Source organism: Pristis pectinata, chromosome 6, assembly GCF_009764475.1.
Source record: "Pristis pectinata isolate sPriPec2 chromosome 6, sPriPec2.1.pri, whole genome shotgun sequence".
NCBI classification, from domain to species: Eukaryota; Metazoa; Chordata; class Chondrichthyes; order Rhinopristiformes; family Pristidae; genus Pristis; species Pristis pectinata.
In genome coordinates, this window is record NC_067410.1 from 24,425,048 (window position 1) to 24,445,024 (window position 19,977).

At 41.9% G+C, this 19,977-nt stretch overlaps 1 protein-coding gene and 1 long non-coding RNA gene across 13 annotated transcripts in view; one reads left to right on the plus strand and one right to left on the minus strand.

Moving 5' to 3' along the window:
* LOC127571460 (uncharacterized) overlaps positions 1-15,505 on the plus strand; it is a 79,170-nt gene extending 63,665 nt beyond the window's left edge. The window contains exon 3 of the long non-coding RNA XR_007956476.1: positions 15,419-15,505. This is a non-coding gene — a long non-coding RNA (uncharacterized LOC127571460). The remainder of the gene's footprint in view (positions 1-15,418) is intronic.
* Positions 1-19,977, minus strand: part of LOC127571453 (ERC protein 2) — a 629,628-nt gene that overhangs the window by 97,295 nt on the left and 512,356 nt on the right. The gene's annotated exons all lie outside the window — the stretch shown is intronic.

Below are 19,977 nucleotides of genomic sequence, written 5' to 3' on the forward strand. Positions count from 1 at the left end.
ACGGAGTCTCTGTGGGTGGAGGTTAGGAACAGGAAGGGGTCGATAACTGTGCTGGGTGTTTTTTTTATAGGCCGCCCAATAGTGACAGGGTTATTGAGGAGCAGATAGGGAAGCAGATCCTAGAAAGGTGTGAGAATAACAGAGTGGTTGTGATGAGGGATTTTAATTTCCCAAACATCGATTGGCATCTCCAGACAGTGAGGGGTTTAGATGGGGTGGAGTCTGTTAGGTGTGTTCGGGAAGGGTTCTTGACACAGTACGTAGATAGACCTACAAGAGGAGAGGCTGTGCTTGATTTCATATTGGGAAATGAACCTGGTCAGGTGTCAGATCTCTCAGTGGGTGAACATTTTGGTGATAGTGATCATAATTCTCTCTGCTTTACGTTAGCACTGGGGAGGGATAGGAACAAACAGGCTGGAAAGGTGTTTACATGGAGTAAGGGGAATTATGATGCTCTCAGGCAGGAAATTAGAAGATTAAATTGGGAACAGATGTTCTCTGGGAAAAGTACGTTAGATATGTGGTAAATATTCAGGGGGTATTTGTGTGGAGCTCTGCATAGACATGTTCCGATGAGACAGGGGAGTTATGATAGGATATAGGAACCGTGGTGTACGAAGGCTATAATAAATCTAGTCAAAAGGAAAAGAAAAGCATACAAAAGGTACAGAGAGCTAGGTAATGTTAGAGATCTGGAGGAGTACAAGGCTAAAAGGAAGGAACTTAAGAAAGAGATTAGGAGAGCCAGAAGGGGCCATGAGAAGGCCTTGGCGGGCAGGATGAAGGAAAACCCCAAGGCGTTCTCCAAGTATGTGAAGAGTAAGAGGATGAGATGCGAAAGAATAGGGCCTACCAAGTGCAGCAGTGGGAAAGTGTGTATGGATCCGGAAGAAATAGCAGAGGTACTTAATGAATACTTTATGTCAGTATTCACCACGGATAAAGATCTGGGGGATTGTAGTGGGGACTTGCAGTGGCCTGAAAAGCTTGAGCATGTAGATATTAGAAAAGAGATGGTGCTGAAACTTTTGGAAAGCATCAAGTTAGATAAGTCGCCGGGACTGGATGAGATGTACCCCTGGTTGCTGTGGGAGGCAAGGGAGGAGATTGCGGAGCCTCTGACGATGATCTTTGCATCGTCGATGGAGACGGGAGAGGTTCCGGAAGATTGGAGGGTTGCGGATGTTGTTCCCTTATTCAAGAAGGGGAGTAGAGATAGCCCAGGGAATTATAGACCAGTGAGTCTTACCTCAGTGGTTGGTAAGCTGATGGAGAAGATCCTGAGAGGCAGGATTTATGAACATTTGGAGAGGTATAATATGATTAGGAATAGTCAGCATGGTTTTGTCAAGGGCAGGTCCTGTCTTATGAGCCTGATTGAATTTTTTGAGGATGTGACTAAGCACATCGATGAAGGGAGAGCAGTAGATGTAGTGTATATGGATTTAAGCAAGGCGTTTGATAAGGTACCCCATGTGAGGCTTATGGATAAGATGAAGAGACATGGGATCCAAGGGGACATTGCAGTGTGGATCCAGAACTGGCTGGCCCACAGAAGGCAAAGAGTGGTTGTTGAAGGGTCGTATTCTGAGTGGAGGTCGGTGACCGGTGGTGTACCTCAGGGATCTGTACTGGGACCCTTACTCTTTGTGATTTTTATAAATGACCTGGATGAGGAAGTGGAGGGGTGGGTTAGTAAGTTTGCGGATGACACAAAGATTGGGGGTGTTATGGATAGTTTGGAGGGCCATCAGAGGTTACAGAGGGACATAGATAGGAAGCAGAGATGGGCTGAGAAGTGGCAGATGCAGTTCATCCCAGATAAGTGTGAAGTGGTTCATTTTGGTAGGTCAAATATGTTGGCGGAATATAGTATTAATGGTAGGACTCTTGGCAGTGTGGAGGATCAGAGGGATCTTGGGGTCCGAGTCCATAAGACGCTCAAAGCGGCTGCGCAGGTTGACTCTGTGGTTAAGAAGGCATATGGTGTATTGTCCTTCATCAATTGGGGAATTGAATTTAGGAGCCGTGAGGTATTGTTGCAGCTCTATAGGTCCCTGGTCAGACCCCACTTGGAGTATTGTGCTCAGTTCTGGTCACCTCACTACAGGAAAGATGTGGAAGCCATAAAGGGGGTGCAGAGGAGATTTACAAGGATGCTGCCTGGAATGCGGAGCATGCCTTATGAAAGCAGGTTGAGGGAAATCGGACTTTTCTCCTTGGAGAGACGGAGGATGAGGGGGGACCTGATAGAGGTGTATAAGATGATGAGAGGTATTGATAGGATAGATAGTCAGAGGCTTTTCCCCAAGGCTGAATTGGTGGCCACAAGGGGACATAGGTTTAAGATGCTGGGGAGTAGATATAGAGGAGATGTCAGGGGTAAGTTCTTTACTCAGAGAGTGGTGAGTGCGTGGAATGGGCTGCCGGAAATGGTGGTGGAGGCGGATACGATAGGGTCTTTCAAGAGACTGTTAGATAGGTACATGGAGCTAAGTAAAATAGAGGGCTATGGGTAAGCCTAGTAATTTCTAGGGTAGGGACATGTTTGGCACAGCTTTGTGGGCCGAAGGGCCTGAATTGTGCTGTAGTTTTTCTGTTTCTATGTTTCTATAATGGTGTGTAACACTCTAATCTTGCTAAATGAAATAGCACAGAAGCCAATCTTTAAGCAACTCCATTCACTCCACATGCTGTCAAAAAAAATGACTGAGAGCACTGGATACAGCAAAAGACAGGTTTCACCAGGGAAGCATAGCTCCAGATCTCAGAAGGGCTTTAGTCCAAACCAGGACCAAAGAGCCGAGGCAAGGGTGACTCATCTTAACATGAAGGTATTGTTTGACCAAGCGTGGCATTAAAGAGCTCTGATAAAACTAGGACACATGAGATTCTGCAGATGCTGGAATCTGGAGCAACACACACAAAAAGTGCTGGAGGAACTCAGCAGGTCAGGTAGCATCAATGGAGGGAAATAAACAGTCGACATTTCAGGTTGAGACCCTTCATCAGGACTGGAATGGAAGGGGGCAGAAGCCAGAATAAGAAGGTTGGGGGAGGGGCAGCACACACTGTATGGTGATAGGTGAGTCCAGGTGAGAGGGGGAAGATGTAAGAAGCTGAGAGGTGATAGGTAGAAGAGGCAAAGGGATGAAGGAGGAGGAATCTGGTAGGACAGGGCAGTGGACCATGGAATAAAGGGAAGGAGCTGGGGAATAGATGGGCAGGTCATGAGGACAGGGAATGGGGAAAGAGAAGGGGCAAGGGGGCCACAGGAATGAGGGAAGATAAAGGGGGGGGGGGGGGGAGAAGAAGAGGAGAGGGGTTACCGGAAGTTAGAGAAATTGATGTTGAGGCCGACAGGTTGGAGACTACCAAGGCAAAATATGAGGTGTTATTCCTCCAACTTGCGTCTGGCCTCAACGTGGCAGTAGAGGAGGCCATGGATAGACATGTCAATATGGGAGTGGGATAAAGAATTGAAGGATATGGCCACTGGGATATCTTTGCTTTTGCGGCAGACGGAGCAAAGGCGCTCGATGAAGCGGTCATCTTCGTCGGGTCTCAACGATGCAGAGGAGGCTGCACTGGATGCAATAAATGACACCCTCAGATTCATAGGTGCGTCACCTGTAAGAACTGTCTAGGGCCTGAATGGTGGTGAGGGAGATGGTGTAGGGACAGGTGCAGCACTTAGTGCGGTTGCAGGGATAAGTGCCAGGAGGGTCATCTGTGCAGAAGAGAGCAATCCCTGCCAAAAGTGGAGGTTGGGGGGTGGGGGGGGTGGTGGTGGGTAGGGAGATGTGCCTGGTGGTGGGGATCCCTTTGGAGGTTGCGGAAGTTATGGAGAATGATGTATTGGATGCGGAAGCTCGTGGGGTGGTAGGTGAGGACAAGGGGAACCCTATCCCTGTTATGTTGTGGGGGGATGGGGTGAGGCAGACGTGCAGGAAATGGAGGAAATGCGGGTGAGGGCTGCATTGATGGTGGTGGAAGGGAAACCCTGTTTACTGAAAAAGGAGGACATCTCAGATGTCCTGGAATGGAAAGCCTCATCATGGGAACAGGTGCAGAGGAGGCAGAGGAACTGAGAGAAGGGAATAGCATCCTTGAAGGTGATAGGGTAGGAAGAGATGTTATCTAGGTAACTGTGGGAGTCAGTGGGTTTTTAAAAGATGTCTGTGATTAATCTGTCTCTGGAGATGGAGACAGAGAGATTCAGAAAGAGGAGAGAGTTGTTGGAGATGAACCAAGTAAATTTGAGGGCAGGGTGGAAGTTGGAGGCAAAGTTGATGAAATTGATGAACTTGGCATGGGTGCAAGAAGCAGCACCAATGCAGTCATCAATGTAGTGGAGAAAGCGTTGGGGACCATTACAGTGTAGGCTTGGAACATGGACTGTTCCAAGTACTTGACGAAAATGCGGCGTAGCTGGGGCCCATGCGAGTGTCCATGGCTACACCTTTAGTTTGGAGAAAGTGAGAGGAGCCGAAAGAGAAGTTGTTGAGGGTGAGTACCAGCTCAGAGGTGGGTGATGGTGGAGGGAACTGGTTGGGTCTGTTGTCAACCAGACCCAACCAGTTCAACCAGACCCAACCTGATAAAACTGGTCAAGGGGTATCTTGGAGAAACCCTCCAAAGGTTCAAATCATACCAATGGCTGTAGTGATATGTTGAGTATATAAAGATGATCCTATTTTATTGAAGGTCAAGAACCTAGCGCCAGGACATCACTGCAAGAGTTCCCCAGGACAATGCCGTAAGCCTAACCATCTTCAGCTGCTTCATCAATGACCTCCCTTCCATCATTAGGTCAGAAGTAGGAATGTTCATGCATGATTTGTGCAATGTTAAATGCCATTTGCAAATCCTCAGGAAATGAAGTAGTCTAAACCTGCCTACTGCAAAGCTAGAAAATATACAGACATTGGCTGAAAAGTGGCAACATCTCCACCACAAAAAGAAGTAGGCAATAACAAAAGACAACTCAGAAGCTGGGTATTCTGTGGCAAGCGACTCACAACCGAACATCCAAAGACTCTCCACCAGCTTCAAGGCACAAGTTAGGAGTGTGATGGAACACTCTCCCCTTACCTGGATGGGTGCAGCTCCAACTCAGGAAGCTCAACAGCATCCAGGACAAAGCAGCACACTTGATTGGTATCTCATCCACCATCCTAACCATTCATTCCCTGTGCTACTGATACACAGTAACTGCAGTATCATCTATAAAATGCACTGCAATTACTTGCCTAGGCTACTTGAACAGCACCTCCCAAACCTGTGGCCTCTTTCAGCAAGGTGCATAGGTCAGCAGGCCTAGGGGAACATTACCCTCCAATCACAGAGCATCCTGACTTGGAAATATATGAGTCCTTCATTGTCACGGGGTCTAAATCCTGGAACTTCCCACCCAACCAGAAAGGCCTCAGTAATTGAAGATAGCTCAACACAAGCTTCTCAAGGGCAATTAAGGATAGCCATCAAATGTTGGCTTTACCAGTGATGCTCACCTTCCAAAAGATGCTTAAATTAAAATATCCTTCCATCCTCACTGTTCTAGAAATCCTTTGTGATTTTGCCCTTACATTCATCCCCCTGCCCCAAGAGCTATTAAGTCACATTTAGGCACCAAAATTATGATGCAAGCAGAGATGAAAAGCTTTTATTTCTGCAGTTAATAGCTGCTGTAAGTTTCACAGACCTACTACTGAAGCCAATCAGTCCTCATTCACATAGACAGGATATCTATGACCCAGCAGTGACACTGTCCACACTTGACTCCTTGAAGGACAGTGAGTGAAAAGGACAGGGACTCATAGGTAGCACAATTTTGTAGGAATTCCAGTCTTTAGTTAGGAGATGAGCATCGTGCACATAGATGGTATCATGACGATCAAAGATTGAGAGGGATATGGGCCAAATGCAGCTAATGGGACCAGTTCAGGTGGGCAAATTGGTTGGCATGGACGAGTTGGGCCAAAGGGCTCATTTCTCTGTTGCATATTTTTAATGACTCTATGACCTCCATGTTATCAATTTTTAATCTTTCTACTGTCTCAACTATCTCCTCCTACACTACTGCTTTGGAAGCACCCTCCTCTGTAGCGAAAATGAATGCACAGTATTCATCAGTACCTTAACAGTGTCCTCAGTATTCACTTGTAAGTTCCTTTTTTTTCCTCGCTACTCTCTTTGAAGTGTTAATTTATGTTCCTAAAGAATACTTTGGAGTTTCATTTATGTTGACAGCCAATCTTTTCTCATATACTGTCTTTGCCTCGCTTACGTTTCATTTCCCCTCTGAATCTTTTACAATCAGCTTGGTGTGCACTGGTACTTGCACTTTCCCGTATGGAGACTTTTTTGCCTTATCTCCTTGCATATCATCATCCAGGGAGATCTATTTTTATTTATTCTTCCTTTGTTCCTTATGGGAATGTGCTTCAACTCTACCTGAACCATCTTTTCCTTTAAAGCAGCCCATTGTTCTGTTATAATTTTGCCTGTCAACTTTTGGTTCCAATTTACCCAGCCCAAATCCATTCTCTGCCCACTAAAATTAGTCTTCTTACACTTAATTACTCTTATTTTGTATGGTTCCTTCTCCTTTTCTACAGTAAACCTACACCTTACGATACTATGACCACTATTTCCTCAGTATTCCCCTATTGGAAGTTGGTGCACTTAATCCACTCCATTCCCCAGAACCATGCCTTCTTCCTTGTTGAACCAGAATTAAGGTGCTCAAGAACGCATGCCTTCTTCCTTGTTGAACCAGAAACAAGGTGCTCAAGAAAATTATCCAAGACTCGTTTTATAAACTTTTCAATCTCTCTGCCCTTAATACTATTACTATCCCAGTTTACATTGGGATAACTTAAATCCCCATTATAATTAAAATCTGGTTTTTGCAATTAGTCTTTGTAATTTCCTTGCATATTTGCTCCTCTATATTTCCTACTCATTGATGAATAACAGAATATACCCTGAAGTCTAATTTTCACTCTACTGTTGCTTAGTTCTAACCAAACAGACTGTCTCTGAATCTTCTCTGAAATTCTCTCTCCAACACTTTAATATTCTCTTTAATCACTACTGCTACCCCTCCTCTTTTCTTTCCTTTCCTAACCTTTTTGAACACTTAGAATCCAAGAATACCTAATGCCCTTCTGCCGTGGTTGATAGACCCCACCCTCACATCTCCTCTGTTTCTAGTACTTCTGCTCTCACCCCACCTCCCACCATACAGAACAGAGACAGAGTTCCCCTAGTCCTCACCTCTCACACTATGAGCCTCCACATCCAGCGTATCATCCTTTGTCAATTCCGCCAGTTGCAACGAGATCCAACCAGCAGCAACATCTTCTCCTCCTTACCCTTTTCCACCTCCTGCAGGCACCACTCCCTCTGTGACCCTCTGGTCCACTCATCCCTCCCCACCCACCCCTCCATGACCCATGGCATTTTCCCCTGCAATTGCAAGACGTGTAACACTTGTTCTTACACCTCCTCCCTCATCACCATCCAGGAACCTAAATAGCCCTTTCAGGCGAGGCAAAGATTCATGTGCACCTCCTCCAACCTCGTCTGCTACATGCAATGCTCCCGATGTGGCCTCCTCTGTGCATTGGGTGACGTTTTGCAGAGGACCTATGCTCGGTCTGGTGGTGGCCATCCCGAGCTCCCAGTTACATGACATTCAATTCCCCCTTCCATTTCCACACTGACCTGTCCATCCTCGGCCTTCTCCACTGCCAGGGTGAGGCTCAACACCAAACTAGAGGAACAACATCTCATATTCTGCCTGGGTGGTCTACAACACAATGACATGAATATTGAGATTTCCAATTTTAGGTGACCCTCCCTCTGGTGGGTCCTTTCCCCTTGCCCCCTCACTCCGTCCAGTCCTCCTATTTTTGTCCCCTTTCCCTCAAGCCCCCCATCACCCATCTTTGTCCCACTCCCCCTCGTGGTTCCATCCACCCCACCATACATAGTTCACCCACAGGCTCCACTTCTTGAAGTTCCAGATTCCAACATCTGTAGTCCTGTGTCTCCAATATTTAATGCCAGAACATATTCCACACTCTGCCTGTCATTCACCAATCTTATTTACCATACCATATAGTTATTTCATTTCCATATTTACTAATCCCAGTAAAAATTATTATGCAGATCTAACATAGTGTTAACCACTTTTCCCATTTCTTTTTCCATTTTTGCCTTTAACTTTATCTTATCATTTTTCCTTACTCTGATTTTTGTTGCTGGAGTGTTTTTTTTCTTTCAACCTTCTGTGCCTTCCTGATACATTCTGGTTATCTGTGCCTTGGACTATTACCTGTCACTACCTTGCACTATTACCTGCCATTTCCTTGCACTATCGTTCTTCTCTTTTTCCTTTGCCTTCCTGAGGAGTGCTTGAACCCACTGAGGCTTTAATTAAAATAATGGATCAGTACCAGTGTGCATTCATTGATTTCTGATGTCAAGTTAAATTTATGAGATGTAAGGCTCAATAACAACTGTATGCATCAGTAACTACCACCACTGTTTCATTGGTCATTTCAAATGGTCATGGATAAGACACAAAAAGAATTTAGTTATTAACAGTACATCTTGGGAAGCTTTCAAAACCAGTCAATTATTCAGTTATTCACAAGCTTTGGACCTGCAGTGTAGGATGCTGAGAAGTGACCTTGTAGAGTCAAAGAGTCATAGAGGAATACAGCACGGATACAAGCCCTTCGGCCCAACATGTCCATGCCAACCACATTGTCCATCTAGCCAGTCTCACTTCTGTGTTCGTCCCATATCCCTCCAGGTCCATCCCCTCCATGTACCTATCAAATGTTTCTTAAATGATACTATTGTACCTGCCTCAACCACTTCCTCTGACAGATATACTCACCACCCTCTGCGTGAAAAAGTTGCTCCTCAGGTCCCTTTTAAATCTTTACCCTCTCACCCTAAATCTATGCCCCCTAGTTTTGGATTCCCCTACCCTGGGGAAAAGACTGTTACCATCCACCTTATCTATGCCTCTCATAATTGAAACATTTCTAAAAGGTCGCCTCTCATTCTCCTACATTCCAAGGAATAAAGAACCTAGCTGACTAATCTCTCCCTGTAATTCAGGCCCTCTAGTCCTGGCAACATCCTCGTAAATCTTTTCTGCACTCTTTCCAGTTTACCCACATCTTTCCCATAACAAGGTGACCAAAACTGTACACAGAGCTACATAAAATCACAAGTGACATAGATAAGGTGAATAGTCACAGTCTTTTTCTGTGAGTCGGGAACTCTAAAACTAGAGGACATAGGTTTAAAGTCGGAGGGGACAGATTTAAAAGGGACCCGAGGGGTAACTTTTTCACACAGATGATGGTGAGTATATGGAATAATCTGCCGGAGGAAGCTGTAGAGGCAGGTACAATTACAACAATTACAAAGACATTTAGATAGATACATGATAGGAAAGGTTTAGAGGGATATGGGCAAAATGCAAGCAAATGGGAGTAGTTCAGGTGGACAACTTGGTCAACATGGATGAGTTTGGCTGAAGGCCCTGTGTTTATGTTGAATAACTCTATGACTAATGCAAGTTAACAGCTGACTACTTTGGTTAAAAACCTTTGTGTAAAGTGGTGCTGGATGATCTGGCTGGACTATCTGTTCATCATCATGTATCCCCTAATTCTGGGATTTGTTTTCAGATTCACACCATTCCAACTGTTCAAGCAATATTGGCATTCTGCTCATGCTCATATTCCAGCTGGCAGCCACAAGGCTAGCTAAATGTTAACTATCATTTTTCTAGATAAATCTCTCAAAGTCAGTATTAATATATAGTACATTATGAGGGGTGGACCATTTTGGATAGTTTACAAAGTTTTTCAGGGTGCATAGAATAATCTAATACAAAAGAAGTGCCTTTTAACCAATGCAATTAACAGAAGGCAGTGATCTTGATATTTTTCATTGTTCCTTTTGCATTGTCCATTTATACCAAAGCTGTAGTCAGTTTTTTTTTGATGTAATTCATAAACTTTTCTGCATTTTGCAGAATAAGTAGCTTCAAAAATGTTTGCCTAAGGGAATATTTGATTATGTATGGAACTGCAGCACAGACTGTATATACGGTTAAATGTTTTTTTAAAGCATTTCAGACTTTTGGGGGCACGGTATCAAAGTATACAATACCACATGCTGAGCCATGACGTGCTAGTCTGAAAATTCAAGGCTATTATGCCCCACTCAAGAGATTGTCAATCGCAGACAGGTTTCCAAAGTGGAAGCCAAATGCTTCCTTAAAGGGAGTAAATCAGTCTACTGTTGCGCCATAGCAAACACTTCCCACAGATATTACAGCTGCCAACATAATAGCAATGCGTAGGGAGGCTGGGATTGGTTTATCTACTCAAGTTCAGTAGTGCCAGAAGTATTAATCTGCTTATTTATGACATGTCCTAAATCTTTCAGATGAATGGTTACAAAACAAAAATTGGCATAGTTTTCTAGGCACAGTAAATTAATGGGAATGGAGATTTCCAGTCTTAGGTGGGGTCTGTTGACTACATCTAGAATGTGGAGAACTGAATGCTGTTATTCAATTTATCTGGGCTTTACTGGAAAATAAGTGGAAGGATAAAACCTAAACACAGTAAAAAAGAGTCATCAAAGTAGCAATACAAATCACATCTGCTTTAAACTAAACTTATAGCATACTGTGGAAATCAAACTATCTAATTTGGAAAATTGGTGGGAGCAGAAAAATGAGCTTTCAATTGTAATATATAAATTGTCAAATTGCTTTAAGTATTTTCAGTTCAGGTTGTATATGGAATGACACATACATTCAATTGCCCAGGTTTATTGACAGAGACTTGACACTTCTGTTCATCATCCATGTTCATTGAACTTTGGCCGATTCAGCAGGCTGATCTTGCCTGCCCACAATCCAGAGTTGAGAGGCAAGGACCATCAGTGGCCTTGTTCAATACAATGCAGCTTGCCCAGAACAAGTCCTAGCCATGAAAGATACAATTGTCCATATAGGTGCCAACAGCATAGGGAGGACTAAAGAAAAGCACCAAGGGAGTACCACTAGCTATATTAAAAAGCAGAACCACAAGGATAATAATCTCTGGATTACAAACTGAACTGTGCACAAATGGTTTAGTGTTACTAAGTTCAGAAAGTTGAATATGTGGCTCATAGTGGGTTTTTGTTAATGCGACCAGGCACCACGAGCAAGAAAGGAGAGAGCTCTTCTGCTAAGTTCAGTGTTAAATCAGGATTAGACCAGTGTCCTGGCAATTTGAATAAATGGGACTGCAGTTAGGGCTTTAAAACTATATGGTGGGAGGGAAAAGGTTCAAGTGAGGAAAAATTAGAAAATTAAAAAGAAAGGATCAACGTGATAGTGCAGGGTAGCAAAATGGCTAATGATAAACCATAGTGTGACCCTAAGGGTCAGACCATACAAATGCATTAGTGCACCTGCAATTAGTGTCAATATTATCTTATTGCAAGCAGCATTCACAACTGGATGGTGTGAATTGTGAAGTTTTACTTGTAGACAGGATGAATCAGGAGAGGTGGTATAAACTAGCAGGCACCAATTTTAAAAAAGAATACAAGAATAGAGAAATTGTGTGTATATGTGCATGGTTGATTGAAATGGCAGGGTAGTTGTGAAAATGAATGAAAAGGAACACAGGATCCTGCACTTAATAAACTGAAAAATAGAGCACAAGAGCAGGGAAGTTGTCTTGAACTGTCATAAAACATGAGTTGGGCTAAAACTAGAATACTGTATCTAGTTCTGGTGCCATGCTTTAGTAAAGAAGTACACACTTTAGGGAGAGTACAGAGGAGATTACGAGCACAGAGGATTGCAAAGATCTCCACCATGCAGGCCATGCCATGCCATCTTCTCGCAGCTAGCATCAGGCAGGAGGTACAGAAGCCTTAAGTCCCACACCACCAGGTTCAAGGACAGCTACTGTACCTCCCTTCAACCATTTGGTTCTTGAACCAACCTGCACAACCTAATCATTACCTCAGTATAAGCAACACTATAACCACTTTGCACTGCAATTGACTTTGTTATTTTGTTGTTCTAGTTGTGTTTTTTCTTGTTAATTTTGCATAATTTATGTTAATTTGTTTTTCTTGTTAATGTTGTGTATCTGATGCTATATGTCTGTGATGCTGCTGCAAGTAAGTTTCATTGTACCTGTGCATACATGTATTTGTGCATATGACAATAAACTCAACGTTGACTTCTGAGATCTGCAAATATGATTCCAAGAATGAGAGACTTTAGTTATATGGATAGAATGGAGAGGGTGAAGGTAATTTTGGAACAAAAGAGGTTGTGAGGAGATTTGATAATCTGATAAAGTCATGAAACATATATAGAATAGTTGGAGAAAACTTGTTCTCATGGTCAGAGGCACCAAGAAACGGAGGATGTTGAATGAAGGTGACAGGCAAAACAACCAAAAGTGGCTTGAGGGAAAAAAAGAGCAAGTGGTTAAGGTCTGGGATGCACTGCCAGGAGTAATTACAGATAGAAACTCAGTTGTAAACATTCAAAATAGATTTGGATAAGATCTGAAAGTGAAGAATTTGCAGGGCTATGGGAAGGAGGACAAGCAAGATCAGTTCTTATACAGAGCTGATATATATTCATTGGATTAATGGCCTCCTTCCATGCTGTAACCATTCTGTGATCTTATAAATGATAGCAAAATATAAATATATGGATATGATGTGACAGCCTTACAAACTTGTGGTTCAAGGTGCACTGGTAAATAATAATCTTGGTGAAGAGGATCACGTTGACTGGTAGGAGATAAGGAATAGCATGGGCAAGAAATCACTGGTGGGAGTCATCCATAGGCCACCAAAATAGTAAAATTGTACATTTGAAGATAGATCAAATAAGTAATTGGGGTCTGTAAGAAAGGTACTGCAATAATCATGGTGACATTAATTTTCATATGATTGGATAAATTAGCAAAAGTAGCCCAGAGGATATGTTCAAATGCACTTGGGGCAGTTTTCATAGAGTAGAATATTGTGGAACCAACTAGGGATCATGTTATTTTATATATGGTCATGTGTAATCAGTAGGATTAAATAAGATCTAATAAGAGTGATTATAAAATGATAGAATTTCATATTCAGATTAAGAGTGAGAAACATAGATTTGAAAACTAGTGTCTGAAATAAGATAGCTATAAAGCATAGTCTACTCTGTCACCGACAGGAAAAATAGATTAAGAGTAGGCCAGCTGATAGGAAATGTTTCCTTAAATGTTTGTCACAGCCTAACTCTCAACAAATATATATTTCATTGAGAAATCAAGAATACAAAAAGAGAATGAATTTTCTGTGGCTAATTAAATAAGTTAAGGATGGTATCAATTTGAAAGGAAAGGAAAACAATACTAGGACAATTGTTGTTGGGCCAGAGATTGGGAACAGTTTACAAAAAAGCAAAGGATAACTAGAAGAAATAAAGAGGAAGAAAGGGACTATGATGAGTAAGCTAAAAAGTGTAAAAACAGGCATATCTTCTACAAATACATAAAAAGAGGAAAAAAGTAGCCAAGGTAAATATTGTTCCCTTAAAAGATCAGACTGGGACATTAATAATGGAAAATAAGGAAATAGCACAGACTTTGCATCAGCGTTCATGGTATAAGACATTGAATGAAGCCCAGCAATAGTGGAAAATTAGGGGTAAAAGGGAGAGAGGAGCTTACAACAATCACCCTCACTAAACAAGAGGTACAAGGCAAAGTAAGTAGGGCAAAAGGTGAATGTTTCCTGGAACTTATGATATTATGATCTTAAAATAAGAACTTAAAATAATGTATGGTTGTGATATTCCAAAATTCCTGAGATTTTGGAAAGGTCTGTGCTTGGGAAAATGTTGAAAACCATTTTTAAGAGAGTTGTAGCAGGATATTTAGAAAATCATATTCAATCAAGCAGAAATGTGGTTTTATGAATGGGAAATCATGCAAGACAAATATATGAGAGTTCTTTGAGGATGTAACTAACAGGGTGGATTTCCAGAAGGCATTTGAAAAGGTGCCATATAAAAGGTTAATGCACAAGAGAATAGCACATGGGTTTGGGGTTAATCTATTGGCATGGATCGAGGATTAGCAACTAACAAAAAACAGAGAATCAGGATAACTGAGTAATTTTCAGATTGGCAAGCAGTAATTTGTGGGGTGCCACAGGATTCAGTCAGTGCTGGGGCCTCAGCTATTTACAGTTTATATTAATGACTTGGATGAAGAAGCTCAGTACAGTAAAACTCCAATATTCTGGCACCCTTCGGACCTTGATGGCGCTGTACTATTGGATATTACTCCTCTTAATACCAACTATACTATTAATTTTAAGATGTTACATAGTAGTATAATAAATTTTCTAAGAAACCAGATAGGTTTAGAGAGTCCAGGGAACAGGACCCAATGACTATAAAGGTAATACGAGAAATGTGGCCCTGGACAGTTCAAGAGAGTGTAGGAAACAGAGCCTTGGTAAGTTTAACAGGAACATGGCAAATCTGGCCCCAGCAAGTTTAAAGGGAGTGCAGGAAATGAGGCTCTGGTGAATTTGAAGGGAGCAGGAAATGGTGCCAAAGTGAGCCAGGTGCTAAACCATCGGGATTTCTGAACAATCAGATATTGGAATATCAGAGTTTTATTGTATGTTGTAGCCAAGTTTGTTGATGGTACAAAGATATGTGGGTGAACAAGTGGTGAGGAGTTTGCAAAGGGATATAGGTAGGTTAAGTGACTGGGCAAAAATCTGGCAAATGGAATATAATGTGGGTAAATAAGAGGTTATACATTTTAATAAGTATAAATAAAAAATACTGTTGAAATGGAAAGGGACAACAGAAGTTGTGGTACAGAGAGATCCGGGTGTCCTTGCACATAAAGCACACAAAGCTAGCATGTAGGAACAGCAAATAATTAGGTGTACAATTGCAATGTTCCTCTTTATTTCAAAGGGAAGGAATATAAAAGTAAACAAGTCTTGCTGTAACTGTATAAGTTACTGAAAAGATTACACCTGAAGCACTGCAAAAAAGTTTTGTTCTCCTTATCTAAGGGCAATATACTTGCATTGGAAGCAGTTCAGACAAGGTTTACAAAGATGATTCCAGGAATGAAGGGTTTAGCATATGAGGAAAGGCTGAGCAGTTTAGGATAATATACATGGGAGTTTGGAAGAACGACAGGGGGTATGACAAGATAAATAATGAGGGGATGTTTCCCCTTGCGGGAGAATCCAGAATTAAATATCTCATTCCTGTTCCGGCAACTCTGATTTGACCCAACCTGAAATGTTAACTGTTTTTTCTCTCTCTCCACAGATGCTGCTTGACTGGCTGAATTATTGCAGCATTTCTGTTTTCCTTTCATACTCCAGCATCTACAGTTTTATTTATTTTCCATCGACATCCTGGGGGTCATCATTGACCAGACACATACATTCTACAGCTACAAGAGGAGGTCACGATAACCTGTAGTGAGTGATTCACCACCTGACACCCCAAAGACTCTGCACCATCTACGCCACACAAGTGAGAAGTGTAATGGAATACACTCCTCTTGCCTGGATGAGTACAGCTCCCAACAAACTCCCAAGAAGCTTAACACCATCCAGGACAAAAAAGCCACTTCAGTGGAACCCTATTAAACAACTTAGACATTGATTCCCTATACTCCACAATACATTGGCTGTGGAATAAAAGGCATTGTAGTAACTCATTTATACTACCCTGATAGCAGCTCTCAAATCCATGACCACTACTGCAGGACCAAGGGCAGCTGTCACATGGAAACACCATTCAATGCAGATTCCTCTTCAAGTCATCTTCCATCCTGACATGGAAATGTACTGCCAGGACCTTCAGCACCACTAGGTCACAATCCAGAGGAATGCAGGGGTCCAAGGAGGTGACTCAGCACCATTATTTGCTATAAATGGGCAATAATGGATGGACAATAAATGCTGGCCTTGACATTAATACCCAGAACCAGAGAAGTGAATATACAGAAAAAGCTTCTGCTCACCATTGGATCCTTGAGTCCACTGATGAAAGCAGACAGGGAAGTGCTGGCAGAGCTCAGCCAGAGGTTTGCCACTTCTGCAAAACTTATTGGTACCAAATCTCAGCAGTTCCACAAAACCCAGTAAATCCAAGCACATGATTCCAGAAGTGTTTTCTAAAAATGGTTCACATAAAATGCAAATGTCACTCCCCACACTATGTAGTCTCATTGGTTTCCTGCATTATTCCACTGTTGTTTGTTCACTCCTGATTGCACAAACATCAAGGTTGCTATCACTGGTGTGCCATGAATGGTAACAATGGGTCCAGGTAATAAAGTAAACTGTAAACACTAGCCCGTTTTACGGAGACACAGAGATTCTGCAGATGCTGGAATCTGGAGCAACACACACAAAATGCTGGAGGAACTCAGCAGGTCAGGCAGCATCTATGGAAGGAAATAAACAGTCGATGTTTCAGGTCAAGACCCTTTGATGATCCGAAATGTCGACTGTTTATTTCCCTCCATAGATGCTGCTTGACCTGTTGATTTCCTCCAGCATTTTGTGCATGTGACTAGCCAGTTTTAACTTTATCATCAGAAAAAATGTTAGCATTTTGTGGAATGGATTTTCTGATCAAGTTATATTTGAGATTAATTTTAAAACAACATAAACATATTTTTAAAAAGACATTACGTATTAAAACCAGATGAGGCAGGATAACCATGAGTAATGTCAGATTCTAAACAATATCTGTTGTACTGAAGATGAATCTTTTCATGTGGGCATGGTGTGACTTATGCATAGAGAGGAGGTAATCAGTTTTGTGACATACATGCTGATTTATTCAGTACTTGGATCAAACCACTACTTCCTGGGAACAGAATTTATAGAAAATAAAGGGTCATGGAAGTAGGTTTTAAACAAGAAACTGAAGTTGCCACTGCAAGAAATAGTTGTTGGTCACTTCTGGACAAAACTTGAAGCATGAAAGACATAAAGATGCGATTTATTACTTTGTATATGCTTATATGGGAGGACTTGGATTCAGCTAAGAAGAATGTACTTTTACAATTTATTTGCAGTTTGTGCAATAGACCAGTACAACAGTCTATATTTTCCCTCATTTCACTCAAGTACCTCTTAGTCTTCCTTGTGTAAAACTGGAAAAGAGGACAGATGCAAAAGATGTGATAGTTCAGAACATAATGGGAGTCCTCTTATTTCCCCATTATATTTTCATTGTAAGACAGAGGGGAGTAGGGCCATGTCTACAAGCACCAAACTCTCAGAATGCTCAGAAAACTAACCAGTAATAAACTAATTAGTAATAAACTCAGAAATTATTAAGAAGCTATGAAATTTAACATCGAGTCAAACATCTCTGCTCTTGGCCATTTATTTATATCCAAATGTACAATTATAGTGGCATCTCTACATAAACTTCCATTTTACAGTAAAACTCCAATAATCCAGCACCTACATATATTCAAAAGTTAATAAACCCTGGAATGTTGCAATAGGAACACTCTGTGATCTGGCCCACATGTTGTCTTTCACACATGCTACTTCAATCTCTCAAAAGGTAGATCATGCAAAAGCATTCGTGAAATTACAGTTGATTCAAATTGATAATTGATAAGAGCCTTTACAGGAGATGGACATAGAGAAAAGCTGCTACAACTGGATGCATTTTATCTTTGCATAATAACACAAAATAAAGAACAGACCACACTTCCCCACATTAGTGAGCCACTTTACTTGTCAAAATCCGATTATTCTCTCCTGCACTGCAACCTAATGGATTGCTTTGTAGCATTCCATTACAGAAACCTGGCTGCCTGCCTATGCTTGATCTCTAAATATTAATAGCCCCAAAAGTGGTTCAAAGGTACAATGGGTGTGAAGTATTTTTGATTGCTCTGACAGTTTAAAGGAAAGATTATTTTTTGAACAAAATCAACACTGATTTATTGGTATCTTAACCACATGGTTCCCTGTCTTCAACAAAGAATGCATAAGGATTTTAAAATCTCAACATAGAAAAAAAACTCCATTTCCTTCTTGTAATAAAATTCTAAAAAGAGATCTTTACACTACCAGTTGATATAAAATAAATTAACACACATTTAGCAGGGATGGATGTTCCGTCAACAACAGAAAATAGCTCTGTATTAACTGTACCAGTGAGAGACAGGGCATGCAGCTCGGACCAAAGGTTGCAGCCAGCAGTGAGCTGCATGTATTTACTGCTGACCTTTGAGGCAAATATGAATTTACTTTTCTGCAGTCATTTATGTCATTGTATTGCCTGAATCCACTCCAATCCTGAATGGCAAGGCAATGCCACCATTCAATGTAAAGCCCCCACGAGTTGGTTGCACCAAACTCCATGCACAGAATGACTGGAAGAACCTTGACAGTCAGCTGTTAAGGGCTTTGAATGCTTCAAAATATCCCTGATATCCAGACACATTCAAAACCTTTAATAAAGGAACCCATTAAAAATTTAAAAAATAACCACACTAAAAACATTTTGAGTGTTGCAACAGCTGCATCTATCCAGGCAGATGTTGAGTATTCCCATACAATCTTGCCTTAAACTTTGCAGGGAGTGCAGAAGCTATGAAATGAATCCCTTATCACAAGTTCTAGACTTGCAATTATGGTGTTGATATAGTTGGCCCAGTTCAGTTTCTTGTCAATGGTTATGCTCCCGAAATCTTTATAGTGGGTGACATGGTAATACCAGTTGAGAAGTATCTTTTGAATTCATACACTGATATATTAAGGCCATAATAACTAACTGCTGACAAACACAATACCTGGTATGACTGCAGCTACTGCAGAATTTTTTTCTGTTGTCCATAGAGCCCAGCTTCTCCAGAATCCCTTGGTGTCATATTATCTTGAGGACAGGGTGTAATATGAAAGGCAAGGGGTCAGATGACAGTGACAACACTACTGACCCCCATGGTCGGATGATAGCATTGCCCATTGGGTCGGAAGCTACACCACTGTCAATCAAGGGTTCGGCTCCGCCCCACCCATTAAGAGCACACCTAAGGATTGGCTTGGTAACACACCTTTCTTGACTTGCTTGAATTACCTGAACAGGCTCCACCCAGTTCCAGCCCTATAAAAGATGGTACACGTGGGCAGCTCTCTCTCTTTTCAGATTGCTGCCGGGGTCGAGACCACAGGTGAGAGGGTGCACTTCCACAGGGGTCTAGGAGTGTCCTAAGTAGATTCCCAGTAGTGTAGAGCTGTTGTTTGTCCAGGTTCAGGGGGTTCAGACAATGTATTTGTTCGTTCCCTGATCATTTGTACTAGTTCGTTGCATGCGTGTGTGCGTGCATGTGTGCATTTCACCCCTGTTGCGACTTCCCCCACGTTTTGCAATCACCAGTGTGTGAGTGTGCATTTGTTCCTTCACATCCTGTTCCCGTGTCGGTCTTTGTAAATAAAATCCTCCTTTTCAAAGTACAAAGACTGTGTGTCCAGATACCTCTATCTTTAAGATCCAAAAGAACCTTTCTCATAACACCAGGACAGTCACTTTCAACTCTCTGCTTTCCTTCAGTTAAATGAGCTACATTTGGCTCAAGGCTGTAAAAGGACTGAAGCTGAGAGATTCTGCCATAAACATTGGTAATCAGATCATTGGCATGCATATGTCTCTTGCATGAATGACCAGTAACGTCCCTTCACCACTTCACTGGTAATTTGGAAGAGGTTTGTTGAACAGAAATTGGCTAGGTTAGATATATCACTTTTTTGTGGATAAGGCATATGTAGGCTAATTGCTGCGCTGCTGGGTAAATGCTATACAGCAATAGCAGCTAATTCTGGTGAAGAGGTCTTTAGTGCTGCAGT